Consider the following 12087-nt stretch of genomic DNA (forward strand, 5'->3'; position numbering starts at 1 on the left):
ATGGATTATATGGGAACCTCTTATGTTTTTTAATGGAACATTCCTTGTGATCTATTAACTTCAATTAAAAATTTAAAAATTAAATTAAAAAAAGAGGACAATGGAGCCCAGAGATAGGAGCTTCTGAATAAGTACTTAGAAGGCTATCTACCAGGAACACCCATATTGGGCTGTGACACATGTAAGAAATAAACTTTCATTGTGTCACGTCACTAAGAATTCTAGATTTATCTGTTACAATACCTAAAACACGCTCTGACCCTACCCTATTTCAGGCCACCATCATATCTCCCCCAGGCTATTGCAGGTCACTCTAAGCTAATATATCTGTGCCTTTACTCTTGGCTGTGTCCCTCACTAAGTTGTAAGCTCCATGAAGGCAGTGTCTGGGTCTGCCTTGTGCACAGTGTACCTCCATACCTGGTACAGGGCCTAGCATGTCATAAAATAGCTAGCATTTACTGAATGCTTATTATATGCCAGGCACCATTTAAGCACTTCACACTTAATGCTCCAAATAACCCTGTGATGTGGGTGCTAGTGTCCTCCCTATTTAAAAGACAGGAAAGATTAGTTATACTGTCCAAGGCATCCAACCAGAGCCAGGCTCAAACCCAGGCTCTAAGAACCAAGTCTTCACTCTGAACCACTACAGTCCACCATACAGCTTTTACCACAAAGTGGCTCATCAATAAATATCTCTAGAATAAGGGCACAGAAACCACCCAACTAACTTGTTCTAGTCTATGCTTTTTCTAATCTGTCCTCACTCGTAATTCAACCTCCTTTTCTTAAAAGATTTATTTTATTTATTTATGTCTCCACACCCCCTCGTTGTTTGCACTTGCTGTGTCTGTTTGTTGTCTTTGTTTCTTTAGGAGGCACCAGGAAATAAATCATGGACCTCCCATGTGGTAGGTGGGAGCTCAATTGCTTGAGCCACATCTGCTTCCCACAACCTTCTTTTTCAAGTAGCAGTTAGATGACCCCACTCCTCTTTACAAGGTTCCCAAATACTTTTGATGTCAAACCCTAATAACTTATGATCCCTTCTTCCCAATTACTCTTCAGCTCATACCCTCCTCTCTTTTTTTATTACCTGATGCTCCTCTCCCTATTTCTTATCCCTACACACACATGCCTTCACGAAGTGTAGACTTGAATGCTCCTTCTAGTCTTTATGCTGATTATTCTCCCACATCCCACCTGCTCTCATCCCTCTGGACCAAAACCCTAGCCTCTCTCAAAGCTACTTACACTGACTTCATCTAGGACTGATTACTCTAACACTTAGTTATGCCATTACCTTACGTACCTTGTCCTAGACCTCGGCCCACATTTCCAATAAATTCTTTCTGTCTGGCATGTGTTCTTTCCATCTCCCTCACTGTATTACACACATCCTGAGAGAAGAGTCTCAGTTCAATCTTTTATAGATTTCAGTGAATGCTCAATAAATGCCACCCACTAAATCCAATAATTTGCTTTGTATCATACTCTACCTAGCATTTTCTGACGCACCTGTGGGTCCAACTTATTTTTTTATACTTTAGTTTGAGGAATTTTAATGGAAATTAGAAATAAATCTAAACCAGTTAAGGCATTTACAAAGAAAGGTATCTTTCTATTACCTCGTTGATGTCTATGAAGTTTTTCATAAAAGGGAACTAGATTGTTACAAAATGAAATAACCAATTAAGTCTCATATGTATATAACAACAATAATAATTTAATGTCTACTAAATCAGTGCTTAGAACACAGTAAATCTCTATAAACATCTCGTTTCATTCTGACAGTGACCTTATAAAGTGGTCTTCTTGCTCTTTCTGAATTTTATCAACTTTGTCCTGTTTCTTCCTTGAAAGAATCCATATCTGAGGAAGGGGGCTGTACCTGAGAAGGCTTCTGAAGTCAAGATGTTTAAGAAGCATGCCAGAATATAGTGGAAGTGGAGGCACCAGGGGTAATCCATCTCAGGGAAGACTTCTATCTTCAGAGAGTGGCTGGTGGGAATTTACAGGGAAACCTAGTGGTGCAATGCCTTTTCCTAATACAACCATCATCACCACCTTAATCCACCCTCTCCATAGAGTCAGTATGACACCATATCCAACATTGGCCTGCCCAACCATCATTGTTGGTTTTAACCACATGGAAGCTAGGTATCCAGCATCCCTGCGATGCTGACACATGAAACCAGTCCAGGACCCAAATCTCCTAAAACCATTCAATTTATCCCTCCTCAAAGAGACATAGTCTAACTCTCAAGTAAATTTCTTAAAGCTTTCAGGCATGCCTCACCCTGCTTTTGAAAAATTATATTTCATTGATGTGTCGTACATTATTACTTTGTGTTCAGGCATCACATATATTGTGCTACACAAAAATAATTGATTATTCATGAGTGACAGAGTAATTGGCACTACCCAGGTTATTCAGCTATTTTTATGCATCATAATTACGGGCTTCAGTATACTAGACAGAATTTAATATTCTTGAAAGTTAATATTATTGAAGGACTTGATACCAAGGAATGTAATATTCTTAAATTTAAAACTTCTTACACACTGATAGAGTCACACATTGTTGGATATTTATCTACATTTTGTTTTAATCATTCCAAACCCCATTATCATTTGCAGAGCCTGTAGCCCACATCAATTCAGTACAACAGATTTCTGGTAAGTTTATAATCTGAATTAACATTTCCAATAGTAATATTACATGTTTGATGCTTGTTTGGATAGACTAGAATCCTCTATCTACTGACCTACATTATAGCTGTAAATTCTTTGAAAGGGAAAGAAAAATACATTCATTTATATATGACCCTAATAATCAGCTGATGTGCTAAACTTGCATAAAATATATTTAGTAAGCAAAGTAATATACAACCATGGTTCCTTTGAGCTCAGTAGAATAAATCCCATCTTGTCTGCCCTGTGATCCAGCTGTGATGCAGAAGAGAGACCCTCCTGGAATAAAAGGCATGACTGAGGAAATGAATCTGGCTCTTAACTTAATGTCACCCTACCCAGGGGGACAGTACCAAGAAAAGGTATCTTCAATTATGCTTTGCATTTATAAAGGAACACCTCTTTAAAATGACTTAATCATCTAGGGACTGTATAACAGTGATTTTGGTCGTAGAGGAAGATTATGGTTAACAGTATAAATATAAGAATGTCCTTTCATGAAGTGTTAAGAATATGGCTGATGGGGAGGGGGGTATACAGAAACCTCTTATGTTTTTAATTGTAACATTTTTTGAGATGCACATATCTTCAAAAAATACAATTTTCAAAAATGATGGGGATGGGGGTGGGGAGTGGGTTATATGGGAACCTCTTATGTTTTTTAATGTAACATAATTTGTGATCTATTAACTTTAATTAAAAAATGTTCAGAAAAACAAAGAATATGGTGCTACACAGGAAAATTATAATTGATGTAACTTATGGACAAGAGTTAATAGTAATATTGTAATATTTTTGCAGCAATGGCAAAGAAGATATATCAATTCTAAGGGACAACAGTTGGGGGTTATAAGGGGTTATGTGATTTTACCTTTCAGAGTAAGGAAAACATTCTAAAATTGACTGAGGTGATGAGAGCACAACTCTGTGATGTAAATGAGCACAACTGAATATATGCTTTGAAAGGACAGCACAAAGCATGGAACTGAAATAACACAGTGAATCCAGTGGTGGCAAATGAACTGTGGTTAGCAAAACAAATATGAGAACACCTTCTCCTGAACTATAACAAATACACAATACTGATACAGAGTGTTAATAATCCAGTGGGTTGAGGGGAAAATACACAAAATTTAAGATATGGGCTATAGTTAGTAGTAACATTTTGATGATGCTCTTTCATAGTTTGTAACAAATGTTTCACAACAATGCAAGTTGTTGGTGGTAGAGTGATGCATGGGAGCCCTGTACTGATGATATGCATGTTTGTTTTGTAAATCACAATGATTACTATACTCTTATTGTTTATGTGTGCTCATATATGAATAATATACTTCAATAAAATGTTTAAATGAAATAAAATGAACTAATCAGTTTCAAAAAGGAACCCGGTTTTATCTTCTTTGCTGTGTATAATTCCTATGTTTGGGGAAACGGGTGTGGCTCAACCAATTGGGCTCCTGTCCACCATATAGGAAGTCCAGGGTTCAATGCCCAAGGCCTCCTGGTGAGGGCAAGCTGGCCCACGCAGCAAGTTGGCCCATGTGGAGTGTTGGCCCACGCTGGAATGCCACCCCACACAGGAGTGTCCCCTGTGTGGGAATGCTGCTCAGCATGGGAGAGCCACTCCTCGCAGGAGTGCTGGCTGACATGGAGAGCTGGCGCAGCAAGATGACACAACAAGAGACACAGAGGAAAGAAAATAAGAAGACATAGCAGAACAGGGAGTTGAGGTGGTGCAAGATAATAATTGCCTCTCTCCCACTCCGGAAGGTCCCAGGGTTGGTTCCCAGAGCCACCTAATGAGAATACAAGCAGACACAGAAGAACACACAGTGATTGGACACAGAGAGCAGACAACGTGGGAAACAGGGTGGGCGGGAATGGGGGGAATAAATAAAATGTCTTTTAAAAAAAATTCCTGTTTGTCTCTTTCTTTAGAGATATGACTACCTCATATCTCTGATAGCACAGGAAGGATTAAATGTTTGCAAATTGAGTGCCATTTGCCCATCCAGATCTTCATTCTTCCACAGATCCTCACTGCCTATTGCTCATACCCAGTTGCCTCCCAAACCATGTGTGAATACCTGGCCTGAATTGTCATTTGGGTATGGCTTTCCTGACTATTTATCTCTGTTCTTTTTGTAACCTTGTAACTTTCTTTAAAAGAATAATTGAAGTTACGTTTTACTCCTGGGGCCTGAAAATTGCTCTTTTTCTGTGATTTACCAAGAGACCCTTAATAGAAAATTATTTCCCACCCCCAGTATAATGAATTACCAGGTGTGAAACAGAATCATAGAATATTTACAATTACTAGTTTTACTAAAAATAAAGCTAGAAAAGACAAGATTAGGGTCAATCTTAAATTTGAAGCCAAAATTCTAATATTTCCTTACAATCACATTAATAAACATAACTTTAAGCAATTGGCTATAATTGTTCTAATATTAATTAGTTTAGTAATCAAAGTGATACCAACCAACTTAATTTCCATAAATTTGCATAGAAAAAATGCTTCTTACTTCCCACCATATCAAAAATTAAGTCAAAATGGATCATTGGCCTAAATGTTAAGAGCTAAAACTATGGTCTTTGTAACCTTGGATTAGACAATGGTTTCATAGATATGACACCAAAAACAAAAGTGACAAAGGAAAAATTTGACTATATCAAAATTTAAAACTTTAGAGAGGAGGAATAAGATGGCAGGAGAATAAGGAGCTCCAAGAGTCAGCTCACGCTACTGGGCAAGTAGTAATCACCCAGAGCTATCTAAAGAACCTGTTTTGGGGCCCCAGGAGAGCAGAAGCGCATCCTGCAACATCCTTGAAACTATGGAAGGAGGAGACTGCCCATCTGAAGAGAAGATTCATGAGTAGAGCACTCAACACCACAGAGGTCAGTGCCCTATACTCTGGTGGCGGTGGCAGCCACCTCAGGAGCTGTATGGTGGCTGGAGTTGGATGATCCATTTCCCAAAAAACAGGAAAGAAAGAGATGGTTGGGCACCTACTTCAGCTACTGATTAGTAAATTCATCTGGCTAAAGTATAATCTTAAGAACAGCTAAAGTTTGAACCTGTCCAAGCTGGAAAGAGACTGGTAGCCCCCATTTTAACTCTACCCCCTGGCATGAGGAGAAGTGGGGCTAATTGAAAATCACAGTGCTGATAGGGACTGGCTTCTTTCACCCAAATCAGATTGTAGCTCTAGCCTAAGTTCCAGCCCCACCTCCAGCAGGGAGGAAGCTGGGAGGACCTGCATCACCCTCTCCAGGTTACTGCAGGTACTTTAGACTGGCACAGACTGAACAGTCAGACCCGTGGCACTCCATCCCTGCATCCCAATAGGAAAGGAGAAGAACTGTGTTTCCTCGGCTTCTCTGTACAACTGCAGACACTTTCAGGCCATACGAACTGGTTTGTTGAGTGCCTTCGATTCAATCTCCACCACTGCCCGCCCATAGGATAGGAAAGGGCTGGTGTTTCCTCAGCCTCTCAGAGCAACTGCAGGCCCTTTTGCCCTGCATAAACTAGACTGTTGGATACCTGTGGCTCCACCCCCACCCCCAAGAGGAAGAGAGGGGTTGTGTTTCCCCAGCCCCTCTAGGTACCTGCAGGTGCTTTTGGCCCACACAGACTGAACAGACACCTATAGCTCCCTCTCTATCCCCCAAGGATGGTAGGAGGGAAGCTGTATTTCCTCAGCCTTTCCAGGCAACAACAGATACTTTCAGCCTGCACAAACTGAACACTTGGGTGCCTGTGGATCCACCCCCAACCCCAACAGGATAGGAGGGGGCTGGAGTTTACTCCACCCCTCTGGGCAATGGCAAGTGCTTTTGGCCTACAAGGACTGAACTGTTCAGTTCCCTAATGGGATAGGAGGGGGTTGGTGTTTCCTCAGCCTCTCCAGGCAATGGTAGGAACTTTCAGCATACACAAACTGAACTGCTGGGTGTCAGTGGTTCCATTCCTACCCCACTAAAGGGCAGAAGGGACAGTACTTCCTCAGTCTCTCAGGGCAACTGTAGATGCATTCATCCCATGTGGATTACATTGTTGGGCACTCCAGAGAGTCCATTCCCACCCCTCACAGGGAGAGGGGGCCAATGCTACATCAGTCTTCCTGGGCAACTGTGGTCATTTTGGACCTACACAGCATAACTTACTGCCCATGTCTGCAACTCCATCCCCACCCTAGGCAGAAGAGAAAGGGGCATGAAGCTTCAACAGTTTCTCCAGGCAACTATAGACGGTCCTGGCCTGCACAACTTGGATTGTTATACATGACTGCAGCTCTCTCCCTACCCCTGGCAGAGAGATAGGTGGGAGAACCTTCAGTGGTACCTGGGGCAATGAGGGCAGCTTCAGTCTCTACAGCTTAGGAACCAACTATATCCTGGGCTCTTACTATACAACTAGCAAGGGAGAAAAGGCAAGAAAGCCCTAAACTAAAGAGAGAAACTTCACCCCAAATAAATACATTTAGTAAGCCAGATGCCAAGACAGCAACAAAAAATTACAATCCATACCAAGAAACAGGAAGATATGTCCCAGGCAAAGGAACAAGATGAGCCTCAAGATGAAATAAAGAGTTGACAACTAATCATTGATGTTCAAACAAATCTCCTTAATAAATTCAATGAAATGGAAAAAGAGATTAAGGATATTAAGAAGACATTGAATGAGCACAAAGAAGAATTTGAAAGCATACACAGAAAAATAGCAGATATTATGGGGATGAAAGGCACAATAAATGAAATTGAAAATACACCAGAGGGGCTGCTCTTTAAGCCAAACTGAGCATATAAATGCATTACCTCCCCCCTAGCCTGAGACATGACTCCTGGGGATAAGCCTCCCTGGCACCAAGGGATTGCTACCAAGTACCAACTAGCAACGCAACTGGAAAAAGACCTTGGCCAAAAGGAGGAAAAGTTAAAGACAAATGAGTTTATATGTCTAAGAGACTTTAAAGTGAGTCAGTCATTCTGGGAGGTCATTCCAGAGGTTATGCTTATGCATGTCCCAGCAGTATCTCATTGACTGCCAAAGTAAATACTACCTCAAATAGTGGGCTATGGTCAGGGCAGACAGCTCAGGAGTTTGGCACCCTGCCAGTGGGCCCTACTTTGGAATTTATGCTCTCCAGTGTGACAGAGTTGGACTCAACTGTAGTTTCCCTATAGATGGCTCTTCTGCCCCGTCTATTTGAAACTACAGTTAGTAGTAGACTTGATAGGTATATGTCCGAGAGACTTAAATCTTTGGGTTTTCCATGTGCCAGTTGGACCCTGCATCTCAACAGAGTTGCAACACCTACTCTCCATTGGACTCCTCTCAGACAACTAACAAGGAGATGGTGATGGACAACAACCACTCCAAAGAACAGAGAGAGTCTGCAACTGCACGCAAGATAATCCCATCCATCTGCCCCACGGAATCTAAGCCCCCTTTCAATTAGAGGTGAAGTGGGCATGACCATCCCAGAATTCTCAGGATTGGGGAATGAATGATGGGCTAGAGTAGACTTACTTTTATTCTACTATAGACTTATCCTGATTCTAGCAATGGAAGAACTGTTATCACCAATGTGAAGGCATTTGCCACTGGAGGTTCTGAGAGGAGGGACAGGGAAAAGTAGGTGTAATATGGAGGCATCTTCAGGACTTGGGAATTGTCCTGAATGACACTGAATGACAGATATAGGCCATTATGTAACAAAATTGTGAGGGAGAGAGTATAAACCACAATGTAAACTATAATCCACGCTTAGTGGCAATGCTCCAAAATATGTTCATCAATTATAACCAGTGTATCATATGAAGAATGTTGCTAATGTGGGAAAATGTGGGAGGAGTAGGGAGTCGGGCATATGGGAATCCCCTATACTTTTTATGTAGTACTTATGTAATCTAAGTATCTTTTTAAAAAATTAAATATATATGTATGTACACACACACACACACACACACAGGAGATTCCATTTCCCAGCAGGTCACACATCAAGGCTGCTGGTGGGATTGGAGCTGTGGCACTGGCTCTGGGAGAGCTGTCAGCTTTAGTCCCCAGCATAGCGATGGCACCATTCATGATGGAGGTTCTGGCACACTCGGGAGACTAGAGAAGAAGGATTTTGGCATCTGAATCAGCTGCCTGACCCAGCGGGTGGAGGAGATCAAGGGTGAGGTGTGCAGTAGGATCAGCAAGAAGTACAATGAATTCCTGCCTAGCATGCAAAGTGCACAGGACCTGATTACCCAGGTGGATAAGCTATCTGAGGACATCGAATAGCTGAAATCCAGAATAGAAAGTGAGGTCTGCCAGGATTTTCATATATCAACTGCAGAATTTGAAGAAACAGTTGGAAAGAGACTCAGTAGTCCTCAGTTTGTTTAAACAGCTAGAATAGTTTTCTATTGCTACTGCAGACTATAATTGTACATTAGCAGAGAAGTGTGTCACTGCTGCTTAGCATCTGGAAGAGGCTTAGAAATGCTTGCAGTTATTAAAATCCAGAAAATGCTTTGATTTAAAAATGTTGAAATCTCTCAGCAGGGAACTCATAATACAGAAACAGAACATACTTTATCACCTTGGAAAGAGTGGCAGAAACTGAGTGTGTGGAAGTTCCCATGATCAAAAGATACCAGTAGCTTGGAATCTTGCCTACAAACAGAACTTCATTTATGCACTGAACAATCTCAGAAAGAAGAGAAGACCCCTGTGCCACCAACTAGTGCTGTTCTCTTGGCATTTTCTATTTTGGGGTAGCTACACACCGAAGTTAAATCATTTGGTCAGATGCTACTGAAGTACAACTTTAGGCCTTTGGCATCTTGTCCATCCCCTCATGCTGTTACAAAGCCAGCCAAATATAACCCTCTTTCATTTTGAATCTGTGATGACTGACTTGGAACATCTGTCACCATCTGAAGTTTTTGCAAAGATCAGACTAGTATTGTAAGTGCTCTAGAAACAGCTTCTAGATTTGCCTCTTGATGCTGGCCTAGAAAATGAAAAAACATCTAAGATCATATTGGCCGAGATGTTTGGTGACATGATCTGGGAGGACTTGTCCAACTGCCTCATTAAAAACTGCTTGGTTTATTCTATTCTGACCAATAGCAGCAAATTACAGCATTATGAAGAGATCATACAGTTCACTGAAGAATTTGAAAATGCCCTAAAAGAGATGAGATTTTTTAAAAGGAGATGCAACTGATTTGTTGAAATATGCCCATAACATCAATCCATTTTGCTAACAAGAAGTGCCAGGATGTGATTATGGCAGTCAGAAACTTAATGACCTCTGAAATTCACAACACTGTGAAGACTACTCCTGATTCTAAGATAAGTGTGCCAGACTTACCTGATCCTGATGAGGATGACAAGCTACAAGTACAAAAGGTGTCCAAAACTGAGTACAATGAAGTGGTGAATTTAGAGCCTGAAAATACACTGTACCAACATTCCTTTTCTTTGCCAACATGCCACATCAGTGAATCTGTGAAGAAATTAATGGAGCTCGCCTGTCAGATTTTACTAGAAGCAATGTGATTTTACTAGTGATCAATGTGCTGTTCAACTTTCTACTCAGTGAGAAATAGCTTCCATTTGTTCCATGATATTGTACCAACATATCACAGGGAGAACCTTCAAAAATTTCCCAAGTTGGCTGACATTCACCATAACAACTGTATGTATATTGCTACCATTTACTGACCCTGGGGCATCAATTAAATCACGTTTTGCCCCCATTCTTTGTGATGGAACTACTTATATGGATCTTATTCCTGGCTTCCAAAGACTTGAGACAGAGTGTTTTTTGGCCCAGATGCAGGCACAGAAAGGAAAACTTCTGGAAAGATTATCAAGTGCTAGGAATTTTTTAAACATGGATGATGAAGAGAATTATTCTGCAGCAAGCAAAGCAATCTGGCAGGTACTGCATCAACTTAAGAAACTTTGAATTGTGTGGCAGGATATCCTACCTGTGAATATATTTTCCAAAGCTATGGGGACATTACTCAATACAGCAATTTCTGGGATCATTGGCAGAATCACGGCCCTAGAGGACATCTCTATTTAAGATGGTGATAGATTGTATTCCTTAAGCAAAACAGAGATGGATGAAAGACCCCAAGTATTTGCATCTTTCTCTGAAGAAAACAAGAACAAGAAGTATCAAGAAGAGGTTCCAGTCTTTGTGCCAAAATTGATGCCTTTCAAAGAACTGACAATGATGCTACAAGCTAGTCAACAAAAAAATTAGGGATTGGTCGGCAGATGGAAAAGTACCTCTGGCAGCTGCATTCTCCTCCAGTGAAGTAAAAGCTTTATTTCATGACTTGTTTCTGAATACAGAAAGAAGAGCAGCTGCCCTTGCTAATATTAAATAGCTCTGTCTTCCTGAAAAAACCATGTCTTGACAATGTGGATTCCTGTCTTGGCACAATTACTCCCTTCTTAGAATCATCCACTGGTTTTGGTGAATTGGTATATGATGGAAGATTGACTTTACATTAGAATACTTATCTCCTGGTCTGTATGATGTTTTGTTGAAGAACTGGATGTCATGATAATATGTAGAGTGAAGGGGGAAAAAATTACACTAGAGGCATATAACAGGAGATTTGAGGAGGCAGAAGAAAGGGTCAGTGAACTTGAAGACATGGCCTACAAAAGAACAGATGATGAAAAGAAAAGAAAAAATTGAACAAGTTTTCAGGGAACTAAATGATGGCAAGAGACATGCAAACATATATGTCATGGAAGAATCAGAGGGAGATGAAAAGGGAAAGGGGACAGAAGGAATATTTGAAGAAATAATGGTAGAAAATTTCCCAGTCCTATTGAAGGACATGGATATCCATGTCCAAGAAGAAGCATAATGTACTCCCATCCAAATGAATCTGAACAGACCAACTCTGAGAAACATACTAATCAGAATGTCAAATGCCAAAGACAAAGAGAGAATTCTGAGAATAACAAGAGAAAAGTAATGCATAACATTTAAGGAATACCCAATAAGATTAAATGCCAATTTCTCATCAGAACCATGGAGGCAAGAAGGAAGTGGTATGACATATTTAAGATATTACAAAAGAAAAACTGCCCGCCAAGAATCTTATATCTGGCAAGATTGTATTTCAAAAATGAGGGCAAATTTAGAATATTCACAGATAAACAGATAAACAGAAGCTGACAGAGTCTGTAACCAAGAGACCAGCTTTTCAGGAAACACTAAAGGGAACCTGAAAAGAAAAGACAGGAGAGAGAGGCTTGGTAGAGAATCTAGAAATGAAGATTATATCAGTAAAAGTAACTAAAAGTGTCAAAAGAGTGGTGAAATAAAATATGACTGATAAAATCTAAAGATC

General features: G+C 40.5%; 1 pseudogene; it reads left to right on the top strand.

Annotated features, from left to right (window-relative positions):
* The first annotated feature begins 8783 nt into the window (after positions 1–8783).
* Positions 8784–11106, top strand: LOC101423111 (centromere/kinetochore protein zw10 homolog pseudogene; annotated as a pseudogene).
* Positions 11107–12087: the final 981 nt, after the last annotated feature.

Source organism: Dasypus novemcinctus, chromosome 5 (assembly GCF_030445035.2).
Source record: "Dasypus novemcinctus isolate mDasNov1 chromosome 5, mDasNov1.1.hap2, whole genome shotgun sequence".
Classification (NCBI taxonomy): domain Eukaryota; kingdom Metazoa; phylum Chordata; class Mammalia; order Cingulata; family Dasypodidae; genus Dasypus; species Dasypus novemcinctus.